The sequence below is a fragment of the Rhipicephalus microplus genome, chromosome 3, assembly GCF_043290135.1.
Source record: "Rhipicephalus microplus isolate Deutch F79 chromosome 3, USDA_Rmic, whole genome shotgun sequence".
Lineage (NCBI taxonomy): Eukaryota > Metazoa > Arthropoda > Arachnida > Ixodida > Ixodidae > Rhipicephalus > Rhipicephalus microplus.
In genome coordinates, this window is record NC_134702.1 from 69,638,691 (window position 1) to 69,652,580 (window position 13,890).

The 13,890-nt window shown below is 45.0% G+C and overlaps 1 protein-coding gene across 6 annotated transcripts in view; it reads right to left on the reverse strand.

Moving 5' to 3' along the window:
- Positions 1–9,107, reverse strand: part of LOC119173915 (E3 ubiquitin-protein ligase MIB2) — a 121,614-nt gene extending 112,507 nt beyond the window's left edge. For 3 of the 6 annotated variants that reach the window (XM_075889752.1, XM_075889749.1, XM_075889747.1), the window contains exon 1: positions 8,865–9,107. The gene's annotated coding sequence lies outside the window, so the exon portion shown is untranslated. The remainder of the gene's footprint in view (positions 1–8,864) is intronic. The other 3 variants (XM_075889748.1, XM_075889751.1, XM_075889746.1) reach the window with 1 other exon arrangement.
- Between the last annotated feature and the right edge of the window lie 4,783 nt (positions 9,108–13,890).

The window sequence follows — 13,890 nt, forward strand, 5'->3', positions numbered from 1 at the left end:
ACTGGTGCTGTTGTGTTCGCGCATGGTCCAAGTGCTTGTGCGCCCTCTTTGTTTTCCCTGGCACTCACTTGGTGATTCTCTGCGTCAACGCGTGTTCTAATTATGGGTTTTTTTTTCTTCTTCTTTTATTTAGAAGCATCGAGTCGATGCTTTTTAAAAGGGGGGACTAATGCCGCATGAATTCGCGTGGTTTTCGTGTGGAAGAGGACGAAGAAGTTGGGACTGGGCCGCTTTTGTTTTTCCTAGCTTGACGAGCAGTTCTGCGGAAGGTTTCCTTGAGTAAGACAAGATTGGTGACAAGATTGGTGACAATATTCAGTTATCAAGTGAAGAACCGATCTCTAGCAAGGCTTACCGCGTATCGCCGAGGCAAAGGGAGATCATGGAAGCCGAGATCCGCCGCATGTGTGACTTGGGGGTCATCATTCTAGGTGAAAGCGATTACACCTCCCCACTCATACTAGTCGAGGTTCCGGGAAAGGACCCTAGGCCATGCGTGGACTACCGCCGGCTAAATAAGATCACTTTAGATCAGACGTATCCGATACCTAATATCGAGGAGAGAGTAGAAACCGTGGCAAAATCCACATATATCTCCCTCTTAGATCTGGTACGGGGATACTTGCAGGTCCCGTTGACGGAGCGAGCCTCTCGTTATGCCGCATTCATTTCCCTATTGGGAACATTTCGCCCTTTAATGCTTGCTTTCGGCTTATCATGGATCGGGTGTTGCGGGGTTTAGGAGATTTCGCCCTGCCGTATCTCGATGATGTGGCGATATTCTCTGATACGTGGGTCGAGCATGTGACTCACTTGAGGACCGTTCTGGCTCGACTACGTGATGCAGGCCTCACCGTGAGAGCGCAGAAATGCCACTTAGGGTGCGCAAGCGTAAGTTATCTCGGCCACATCGTGGGTCGTGGCCAGCGTAGCCCGTCCGAGCTGAAAGTTGCGGCCGTTTTAGAGTATCGTCGTCCCACCACAAAGTCGGAATTGAGGGCGTTTTTGGGACTGGCGGGGTATTATCAACACTACGTCAAAGGTTGCTCAAACCTCGCTAGTCCGCTGACGGACTCTCTCCGCAAAACCGAGCCCACCGTCATTTCGTGGGACACAAGAAAAGAGAATGCTTTCAAGAGCCTCAAGAGCGCTCTCGCAAAACGACCTGTGCTAGCGGCACCGGACTTTTCTCAGAGTTTTATTATTTAGTGTGATGCCAATGACCGCCGCCTAGGAGCAGTTTTGTGCCAAAAGGACGCCGAAGGGCACGAGCGGCCCGTTTTGTATCTCAGCAGAAAGCTCAGTGTCAGAGAGGAAGCTTACAGCACTTCAGAAAAAGAGTGCGCCTGTCTTGTTTGAGCAATTGGTAAGCTAGCATGTTACGTCTCAGGGTCGAGCTTCATAGTAGAAACTGATCACTGCCCCTTGACTTGGTTGCACAACATGCCGTCTAAAAGCGGTCTTAGGTGGAGCTTGACGCTTCAGCACCATAACTTTAGTGTGCGCTATAAGAAAGGGAAGCTGCACACAAATGCAGATGGTCTCAGCAGAGCTTATTGAAGTGCAGCCCAGCTCCCTCATACAAGTTGAGGCACATCCTTCTGGTTTGACGTGTTTTGCATAATTTTGGCGTCTTTTATTTCGTTTTGATTTAAACTGTATCAACAATGTCGCATTGCACTAACAGATGTAATTTTGTTTGAAGTGTACTCTGATATGTTACCAGGAAGCCCAGCCTCTACCATTCTGGTAAAATTGTTCAAAAAAAATGCACAGAATTGGTTTTGGGCTGCTTCAGCGGGTTCCGACCCGCTCGTATGGCATTGGGGATGGTTTCGCGTGGCCTTTCTTGGCATCGGGACTGCGCAGTGTAATCACAGCATTCGTGAGGGCCAGTGTTTTGAGGTCTCTAAGGGATACGTTTCTCGTGCTTTTTAAAACGTACAATAGTAGAGACTCAATAGATCTCTTTGCTGCCTTGGTCTGGCGCTATGAGAGACGTTCAGAGGGTGCTTGCTTCCCCGAAAGTGGTTTGTCTTTGCGTTCAACTCCGTCGTTCCAGTGATTCCCTGCAGGGCTCTGAAGATCACCACGGAGTGGCTACAGTATCGACGGTCAACCAGCATCCCTCCTTCCGAGCCGCGCTGACGGCTCAAAACTCCGGATGCATTGTCTGGTGGCGGGGGTGCTGTTGTTCCACAGACATGTTCCTCGTTCGGGAGCACGTCTCACAAGATCGAGCCCTGTTTCGACGAACTGTCTCCCCCCCCCCTCCCAGCGCCGCCTTCTGTGCAGGAGAACCGTGCAGTTCCGGGGATAACGTCGCTTCCTCCGCCGAACCACTTTGCAGTTCCAGGTATGGCTACGTCTCCCCCTCCGAGCCCGAGAACTGGTCTGAGAGAATGGACTAAAGACGCTATTTAAGGCCGAGCCGGCCCCATGTTAGGAGATTTTGCCCCAGCCGACGTTGTCACGCTGGCCGGCTATGTACAAACGACAACCTGCTACAGTAAACGCTCCTTTTGTTGCTGTTTTCCAAACGGATTGCCTCCCTGTTTCACCTTCGGGCTAAGGCTTCAGCGAAGTCCGCTCGACGGCTCGCCGCTCTTCGCCACCGCTACCATCGCGACAGAGCAAATTCTTAACAGCGGCGGCAGCGCGCGTTCGCGGGCAAAATCCTGAGGCGAGAGCTTGGAATGCCGAGGCTGCTCGACAAGCTCAGCGGCAGCGGCGCGAAGACCCTGCCCTTCGCGAACGTGGAGCAGCGGCACTGTAGCGGCGTTGTTCGATCGTGACAACTATAGGCAAGGACAGACAGACAGACAGACAGACAGACAGACAGACAGACAGACAGACAGACAGACAGACAGACAGACAGACAGACAGACAGACAGACAGACAGACAGACAGACAGACAGACAGACAGACAGACAGATAGATAGATAGATAGATAGATAGATAGATAGATAGATAGATAGATAGATAGATAGATAGATAGATAGATAGATAGATAGATAGATAGATAGATAGATAGATAGATAGATAGATAGATAGATAGATAGATAGATAGATAGATAGATAGATAGATAGATAGATAGATAGACAGACAGACAGACAGACAGACAGACAGACAGACAGACAGACAGACAGACAGACAGACAGACAGACAGACAGACAGATAGATAGATAGATAGATAGACAGATAGATAGATAGATAGATAGATAGATAGATAGATAGATAGATAGATAGATAGATAGATAGATAGATAGATAGATAGATAGATAGATAGATAGATAGATAGATAGATAGATAGATAGATAGATAGATAGATAGATAGATAGATAGATAGATAGATAGATAGATAGATAGATAGATAGATAGATAGATAGATAGATAGATAGATAGATAGATAGATACTTTACCCCACTCATTATCATTCCCACCGTGAATATGCTGCATTTTTTTTTTTGCCAGGCTCGCGCAGTGGTCCTACTGTTCGAAAACCCCAGTGAAGGGGTGTGCTTTATTTCACTGTGCGTGTCTACGTGTGCGCGTATAGCTGTTCTCCCAAGGTTACTTTAAGAATGTTCTGATAAACTTGGATGGTGTTTCATTGTTTACGAAATCAGCTCTGAGTTAGCATGTATTTGGAAGTAGCTGCCCAGAATTACAAATCACTCTTCGCTTTTTAGAAAGAAAACTACAATAAAAACGTTTCTCGTCGCGATCAGGTGAATCTTATTTAAAACTCGGAACTTTTTCAAGCTGCTAGCTTTCCCAGGTCTGTGATTGAATTAATTTGTTCATTCGCTCGTAAGCGCGTACCTCCACGGTTTGTGCAGCACCATTTTTATTACCCCTGGCAGCACGATTCAGCCTAGTATTTACGTACAAGCTCCAGCCGCGTGACAATGGGCAGGCACTATCTCACCCTGTACTTTAAGCCTCCGTGTATTATCTGTCCCGTTTTATTTTTTATTTCATGTCTCTGCGGGAATGCTTTCCGATAACGCCCTTAGAAACAGCTGGAGCGATATTGGCAACTTCGAATCAAGCACGTAGGATATTAGCAGCTGACTTCGATACTCGAGGGAGATGTACCACTCTGTACGATACATTTCGGTGCATTGCTTGCAAGGTACATTGTAGTGTGTAACGAAGACGTATGAGCCCTCTCTGTTATACGCTGTTAATATTCTTTCCTTTTTTTAAGCTAAGCTGTGTATGACTAAATTCTGTCGTATGGCGTAGGTGAAGAAATACGCACTTTTTGGTGGTTCCATATACTTGACTAATCCACCATTTGCGGGTGTAGAAAAATGAACTTGGCGTAAGGGTAAAAACAAAGGTGTTTCGCCGACGTGGCGAAATGAACAATTCCGCCTCGAAGAGAAGAGACGTACTTGCATAACAAACGAACGTCGTGGCCTTTTTCTTTTGTATTTTCGAAGCAACCAGGTTTTTGTACACTATAGATAAAGGATTTCCTTTAGAGACAGCCTTTGACCACCGTTGATGAGGGTAGCATACGTCATGCGCAAGAGAAACACCAGGATGTTCGAGTGGATGCAGCTTTTAATCACGGACCTGCTTAAGCCAAGGCTTGGTCCATGATGGGTGAAAAGATAGATAATGATCACAAACCGGCCCGTACCCTCTTTTTAATCTTCTGATTCAGCGCAGAACACCTGCACCAATTTCTTCAAGTGGGATAGGTGAGACTCCGATGAGTGAGAGAACGACAGTGAAGGAGAAAGAAAGATAGAAAAACAAAGACACGAGAAACTGACACGTTCTTCCCGAAAGAACTTTCTTCGCAAGACGCGATTTGAAGCTGCGTAAACGCACGATCGCAAGCGCATCGTGACCATTCGGCTATCCATGGCTTCTTTTTCTTTATTGCCTATGTACCGTTCGGCTATCCAGGCACCACGCTTACTACACTATATGGGCAAGACTATATGATACGCACGTTAACGTGGCCTATAGGACAGCCTTGTATGTTTAGTGTAGCAAGTGGGTGAGTAACAATTCCGGGTGGTGAGACCGGGAAAAAGTAAGGCAAAGCAGAAAGGCTGAGAAAGAGAACTTGAGAGAAAGACATAAAGATAATCAAACAACGCGGGGAAAAGATATAGAGGGAGAGAGAAGTAAAGAGAAATGAGCAGAGAAAAGACAGACAAGAAGTAGATAAAAGAGAAATTACATGTAGGGTTTTACGTCCCAAAACCAACACATTACGAGTGACGCCGTATAGCAAAGGGTTCCGGAAATTTCGGCTATGTGGTGTTCTTTAGCGTTCACTAACATAACACAGATACGGGGGCCAATTCGTCTCCACCGAAATGCGACCACCCCAACAGGAATCGAACCCGTGACCTTCTGACCAACCACCGCTCCACCACGGCAGACGAACAGATGAATAAAGAGAAAACTAAAGAGAGACAAAGAAGGCTGCCCAGCTCCGGACATTTTTCAGGCTTGGGAACAATATATATAGTGCGTAGGTAGGTTAATTTGTGTTGGCACAGAATAGTGAATGATAATATGTGAATTCAGTGTATAGCGATATTTCTTATACCAGACCACCGATGGTCACAGCTTTGCTGGCTTTAACAATCACTTCAGTGGAAGGGCTCTGATTTTTTTTTCTTTCTTCCACAACGACCCCACGTGGGAGGCCTGTAGGTGCCACTCAAATTGCAGGTTCTCAACAAAACTTACTCCTCCTCCTCCTCCTCCTCCTCCTCCTCATTTGTTCAATAAGCAAGCGTTATTGCGTGGCACAATAGCATTTGTTTACGCGCACAGCGCTAGGCTTACATAGAGGTATGAAACAAAAGCGTATGGTGCTATTACATGAGATGCACAATGTAATACTTACGGACACAATCGACAAGCGCAAACCCGACTGCCCTATTAAGCCGCCAGAAATCATCTGTGACGCCATATCTGCTTATCGTCGGCTATTGCGAACCTTAATGCCTCTGACAGCAGTATGTGATTGTAAGCCCTCCCCGCCCCCCACACAGACATTTATTATAGTCTATATTATCGCCGCACACGAACGAAAACGAACTGATTACACAGGCCGCTACGTGAGGCAAGAATGGAGCACACACACACAATATATATATATATATATATATATATATATATATATATATATATATATATATATATATATATATATATATATATATATATATATATAATGAGATATAACAGACAGTAATGCCAAGGAATGTACAGGGGAAGTTATTAACATTAATGGAATGTAAATAAGAAGAAAGAAAAGTGGATGAAAAAATTACCAACTGTAAGCAGGAATCGAACCTACGACCTTCGAAGCGTAATTCGAAGGTCGTAGGTTCGATTCCTGCTTACAGTTGGTAATTTTTTCATCCACTTTTCTTTCTTTTTATTTACATTCCATTAATGTTAATAACTTCCCCTGTACATTCCTTGGCATTACTGTCTGTTATATCTCATTATTATTGTGTTAAAAACACGGAAAAACGAGCCCTTAGGTATACACTTCTTTCCCTTATTTCATTGAACGAGGGTCTCGTACTGGCAGACTTGGTGTGTTTAGGTTGTATAAGAGGGACAATTAATCAGCTGCCCGCTCATAATAAGTTCACGTGCTACGTGACGCCAAACATGCGCATAAGAGTGTTTTCACACTCGTTGTTTGGCTTATAGATGGCGCTGACTGTCGCTCCTACTTCTAAATTCACAGATAAACCAAAAAAAGTGGATGGAGGGAGCGCCGCTGTAATAGCTCAGTGGTTAGAGCATCGAACGCGTAATTCGAAGGTCGTAGGTTCGATTCCTGCTTACAGTTGGTAATTTTTTCATCCACTTTTCTTTCTTCTTATTTACATTCCATTAATGTTAATAACTTCCCCTGTACATTCCTTGGCATTACTGTCTGTTATATCTCATTATTATTGTGTTAAAACACGGAAAAACGAGCCCTTAGGTATACACTTCTTTCCCTTATTTCATTGAACGAGGGTCTCGTACTGGCAGACTTGGTGTGTTTAGGTTGTATAAGAGGGACAATTAATCAGCTGCCCGCTCATAATAAGTTCACGTGCTAGTGACGCCAAACATGCGCATAAGAGTGTTTTCACACTCGTTGTTTGGCTTATAGATGGCGCTGACTGTCGCTCCTACTTCTAAATTCACAGATAAACCAAAAAAAGTGGATGGAGGGAGTGCCGCTGTAATAGCTCAGTGGTTAGAGCATCGAACGCGTAATTCGAAGGTCGTAGGTTCGATTCCTGCTTACAGTCGGTAATTTTTTCATCCACTTTTCTTTCTTCTTATTTACATTCCATTAATGTTAATAACTTCCCCTGTACATTCCTTGGCATTACTGTCTGTTATATCTCATTATTATTGTGTTAAAAACACGGAAAAACGAGCCCTTAGGTATACACTTCTTTCCCTTATTTCATTGAACGAGGGTCTCGTACTGGCAGACTTGGTGTGTTTAGGTTGTATAAGAGGGACGATTAATCAGCTGCCCGCTCATAATAAGTTCACGTGCTACGTGACGCCAAACATGCGCATAAGAGTGTTTTCACACTCGTTGTTTGGCTTATAGATGGCGCTGACTGTCGCTCCTACTTCTAAATTCACAGATAAACCAAAAAAAGTGGATGGAGGGAATGCCGCTGTAATAGCTCAGTGGTTAGAGCATCGAACGCGTAATTCGAAGGTCGTAGGTTCGATTCCTGCTTACAGTTGGTAATTTTTTCATCCACTTTTCTTTCTCCTTATTTACATTCCATTAATGTTAATAACTTCCCCTGTACATTCCTTGGCATTACTGTCTGTTATATCTCATTATTATTGTGTTAAAAACACGGAAAAACGAGCCCTTAGGTATACACTTCTTTCCCTTATGTATATATATATATATATATATATATTCGGCTATCGCGTGTCAGTTACACCTCTCCTGAATCGACATGATTTCATGCAGCAAAACGGGATGTTGGGTAACTTCACTGGTACATTAACATGCACAGACATGGACTCAAAAAAGTAAAAATAACAAAATTAATGCTTCGTTTTTCTTTTTTTTTTTTGCTGTGTATGTGTTGACGTGCTTGACTTTTGGTAATGTGAACCATTTCATAGATTTAATGTCGTGGCCGGTGCCCGTTACCGTTGGTGGGGTGACTGCGATTTAGCAGAACGACTTTACACCGTCTGTCATATATAGAGAATCGCTAGATTGCAACACACACACACACACACACACACACACACACACACACACACAAGAAGTGAAAGAGGGGACCCTTAATATTCGTCTTTGAGAGTTGAACATGATAGCGTTATCCACACGTACGCACGCTCACACACAGATAATCACGTTTCCAATCTTTAGTGCACACTCCCTTTTTAGTGAAGACCAAAACTGAGCCCCAATCGAGAAAATCAAAAGTGAAAATGCCATCAGGTTCACATCTTTACTTGCGTCTATATCGAATTTTCGCTCACGGCTAAATCACATTTTTTCGCTCACAGCCAAAGACGCCTCCGGCTACATCGGAATTTCTGCGAAACAACGAGCTCTTTGACGCTATCGCGTTAACACCTTCCCCACAGCTCCCGCCTTTCCCTTTCCACGCAAACGCACAACAACCGGACAACGCCCCTGTCAACGTTCAAACAGGCGAAATACGCATTGCACTGCTTCACACCTCGTGAAACCATCAGGGAAGGCAAATCGTTAGCATAAGCACCGACACACGTAGCCTAACAGGCGTCCTTACGTGCCGACAGCATCCATGCTGCAAGTATAAACATGCAGCCACACAGGGTGGGCCCATTTTATACTCACTGTGTCGGGCGTCCGCGGGCACTCACTGTGCGGTGTGGCGCTGCACACGCTTGAAGTGTCAACCACTACGAAAACATCGAAACGAAGATTCGCACAGTCCGTTATACACGCGTAGACAGCGCGAAGTGACGCTCCTTGGCGTCGTCGGCGTGCAGTTGTGCCGAGGACTCACTTCTTCCTGTTTGAACGACGCGATTGCCACAGTCTCCGGCAACGCTTCTCAATAGTCTCCGCGCTATCGTGCATCGTTACAGCATCCGCGTTTAATGAAAAAAAAAAGCAGCAAAGATAAATCTTTCGCGCTCTCGATCACGTGTTCCGGCTAAGCCCGCCCTCTGCCAGCCGCGCCGTCGGTCGCTTGACGCGCTCTCACGCCTTCTTATCATTCGAAATAAATACGGGCGCGAAACAAAACGCCCGCTTCTGCATGGCGCAGGTCATTGAGCATAAGCAATTCTAGACGTAAGTGTAATTGTCAATGGTCTAGCAGAAGCGTAGCCGGAGGGTAGCATGCCGGGCACTCCCCCCCCCCCCCCCCCCTCCAGAAATATTTTTTCACCATTCCGTCTCGTATAACTGACTAAACATTTTTACCTTACCCGGAGACCGTACCCTCCACCATACAGAAAACTAAGCAGACCCCCGGCTCTGACACTCGGGCTTCTTCAGGTCGGGGCATACCCTAACACCGCACTAGTGAACAAAATTTATCACGAAATATAGCCAACTAATATATGTCCCTTCTGCGACGCTATAGCTAACTTGGAACATATACTCTGGCGGTGTCCCGCGTTACGCTGTGGGGAAGGTCATCGCGCCGTCCAAATGGGACGGCGCTATTGCAAGCTCCGGACTCGAACAACAGTTACGGGCAGACCAACGGGCCAACGTGGGAGCGGCCTGCCACGTGCTAAAGCACGTTTCGATGGACAAAATAAAGTTCATCCATCCGTAGCATCGAGAGCACAAAAGTAATTTCTAAAATAGGTGCCCCCCCTCCCAAAAAAAGAGAAAGAAGAAATGCTGGCTACGCACCAGCAGCTATGCAATGGCGCCATAATAACTTGCGGGATAAGCTTACTTTCGCGCCATAAACACCAAGCACACTAGAGCACTTCCTACAGCGTTTGCGTTGTGTGGAACTGTGTACGTATCTTTCTAAAAAAATATTTGAGCGCTAAAATTAACATACATGCCTTGAGTCTTTTGTATATGAATGATATTGTGCGGTAAATATATCGCCTATAACTGATATTTTAGCTAATGGAATGCGAAGATGATGTGTGCAGTTCTTTTTCTCCTCTTCTTCTTCTTTCCTATTATGTTTATAGCGCGTCTGTTTGGACCCATTTAGTTTCCAGCTACATAACACTTTGTGTCTCTCATGCCAGTCGACAAAATGCCGAGACTAAAGAAAGACCTTTCAGCAACCGAAAATTTCATGGCAACCAATGCAGTTAGTTCTCTTGCAAGCACGAAAAGATGTCAGGTGGCGTACACTGAGGCGCCGCATTCTGAACCTCCAAGCTCTTCAACGCCAAAGCTTAAGACTTTTCAACTTTTCCAGCGTCCATCGAGGAGAATCGCGCGTATACTTATAGGATGGCAACGGCTATGTTCTAATAGGAAAGATGATTGATATGTGGGATTTAACGTCCCAAAACCACCATAAGATTATGAGAGACGCCGTAGTGGAGGGCTCCGGAAATTTCGACCACCTCGGGTTCTTCAACGTGCACCCAAATCTGAGCACTCGGGCCTACAACATTTCCGCCTCCATCGGAAATGCAGCCGGCGCAGCTGGGATTTGACTTCGCAACCTGCGGGTCAGCAGCCGAGTACCTTAGCCACTAGACCACCACGGCGGGGTATTCTAATAGGAAAGACAGGCTCAAGTCTGCGCTGCGCCATTGGCCGCCGTAGCGAAAAGAGGGCAAAGCACCGGGTGCTCGGACAGGCTGCGCTTGCTGGGTCTTCAAATTGTGCGCACAGAAAACGCGTTCCTTGAGGCGCTTATCTCGCATTTCGCACACTATGGGCGCCGCTCCTTCGTCATCCTGAAAAGCCTGCACGCACTACTGCTGCATTGTCAGCTGCTACAAAAGCTTGAACATGCCAAATACCTCAAACTGCCCATCAAGTTCTAACGTTTCCAATACAAGCAGTGATTGGCAGGATAGTGCTCGCTCAAAGACATCGGTTTGACTTGCTTTCAGGTGGTCGAAAGTTCCGGAGCACTCCACTACGGCGTCTCTCATAATCATATGGTGGTTTTGGGACGTTAAACCCCACATATCAAACAATTTGACTTGCACTGTCAATGAGTCGTTCTTGGTTCTGACAAGATTCACACCGTGAAAAGGTTTTCACAATCTTTTAAATGCAAAGCATTTTTTAGCGAACTTCGGCGACATTGAGCGTATCTATCTATCTATCTATCTATCTATCTATCTATCTATCTATCTATCTATCTATCTATCTATCTATCCGCTTACGTTTGGGTGCTCTTGTGGCCACCCCATTTATTGGCGTGAACTAAAATTAGCATGACAGGGTAAGATTGTTTGACGAATACGACGCGCTTGTCAAGACATGAATAATGTCCCAATCCCGCCACGTACGTCGTCAAAGACTTCCCACCAAACAGTGGCACATACCCACGGGTGGGTATGTGACACTGGTAAGCAGGTATGTGCCACAGGTGATTGACACTTGGTATCTGCTCAGGAACGACGAGAACACACATGGGCAATTTTAACGCGCGAGTGTTATGAAACACCCGACGTCGGTAGCGTCGACCCGAAGAGTCCCAGCTGGAATCGAACCAAGGAATTTTGGGTACCAATGAAGCATTTTACCACAGAGCTACGCCAGGTCTCGGGACTACTTTTCAAGTAGATGCTAATCTTCGTAAAACTTTATTGATTGATTGATTGATTGATTGATTGATTGATTGATTGATTGATTGATTGATTGATTGATTGATTGATTGATTGATTGATTGATTGATTGATTGATTGATTTGTGGGGTTTAACGTCCCAAAACCACTATATGATTGTGAGAGACGCCGTAGTGGAGGGCTCCGGAAATTTCGACCACCTGGGGTTCTTTAACGTGCACCGAAATCTGAGTACACGGGCCTACAACATTTCGCCGGGATTCGATCCCGCGACCTGCGGGTCAGCAGCCGAGTACCTTAGCCACTAGACCACCGTGGCGGGGCTCGTAAAAAGTTATTAGTGGTTTCAGTGCTGCCAACCCAGTTTTATAGGCGTTACATATGTACTATTCTGATACAGCCGTCACGTCGGGCTAATGTCAGTTGTGGTTAGTTGCCATGCGCTGAAGTTTATTATTATTTATGTATTACATACTGCAGTCCGTAGACCAAGCAGGAGGGGCACAAAAAAGGGAGCATAGCGAAAAAAGCGAACAAGTTATACAGCAAGTTAGAATACACAAAGCTACTGAAAAACAAGTCATACTAAATAGGATGCTTAGTTATACATATCTATAAAAAAAAGCGAACAAACTTCTAGAAACAGTTTCAAGCAAAAAAAAAGTAAAGCTACACAGTTGAAATAATAAGATTAGGTAATCTAGCATTGAAATATCAACAGTGTTGATTACACAAAAAGGTGCATGTAGTTTTCGATGTCAGGAATGCCACGTTCAGGAAAAACATTTGAAGGCACACCATTCCATTCGCTAATGGTTCTCGGAAAGAAGGAATGTTTGAAAAGGTTAGTACGTGCAAAGTAAGGTGTAAGATCATGATTGTGAGCATGCCTGGTTTTCCTGGAAGAAGAGGGAGAGATGTATTTACTGGGATCAATATTAAACTGATGATTACGAAGCAGGAAAAGAAACTTGAGCCTGGCGATAGTTTTACGCTGTTTCAAGAGCGGAATGTTGTTAGTAGCCATAAGTGATGAAGGTGAATCGAGATTGTGATAGGCATTATAGATGAAGCTTACCGCTCTCCTCTGGGTCATTTCAAGTTTATAAACATCCTTTTTAAAATACGGGTTCCAGGCTTCGCATGCGCACTCTAGACGGGGTCTAATAAATGTATTATATGCAAGAAGTTTGATCTGCAGGAGTTGGCGCGTTTATTAGTTTGTGTCTAAGAAACCCTAGTTTTCTAGGGGTGGAGGAACAAGCGTCGTCAATGTGGTTACTCCACGACAGTCGATTGGTAAAATTGACTCCCAAGTATTTAAAATTGCTCACTTCGATCAACGGATTATTATTTAAGGTGTAGCGTGATGCAAAAGGGGTAACTTTATTTGAGATACGCATATAGACCGAGTTACTAATGTTTAACCCCATCGACCAGGTATAGCACCAATCGGAGAGAGAATTTAGGTTGTTCTGCAAGCACTCTTGGTCCCTTTCACTTTTAATTGGCTTGTAAAGAATGCAGTCATCTGCAAAAAGCTTTAGGCTTATGGCGGAGGTGTCAACTGATGAAACGATGTCATTGATAAAGATGAGAAACAAGACAGGGCCAAGGACACTGCCTTGTGGAACTCCCGAGGTTACAGGTAGAACCCCAGAGCAGCAGCCCTCGACCTGGACAAACTGTTTGCGGCTGGTAAGGTAGGAGCGGATCCAATTAATTACAGTAATGAGTAGGCCAATGTTTGAAAGTTTGGTGAGTAATTTACTATGGCAAACACAGTCGAAAGCTTTTCTAAAATCTAAGAAGATGACGTCTATTTGGTCGCCCTTATCAAGTGCCATGGCGAAGTCATGAATTGTGGTAACAAGTTGAGTGGTAGTAGAGAGGCCCTTCCTAAAACCATGCTGGAAAGGAGTCAAAATACTGTTTTCTTTAAGAAATGACATTATGTAATGCGTGATGATATGCTCAAGAAGTTTACAAGGACCGGAAGGTAATGATATTGGCCGGTAGTTTTCAACATTTAGGCGATCACCTTTTTTAAATACAGGAATAACACGTGCCGTACGCCAATCCTCGAAAAAAATTGAATTATGAAACGAAAGACGAAAAATATGGGG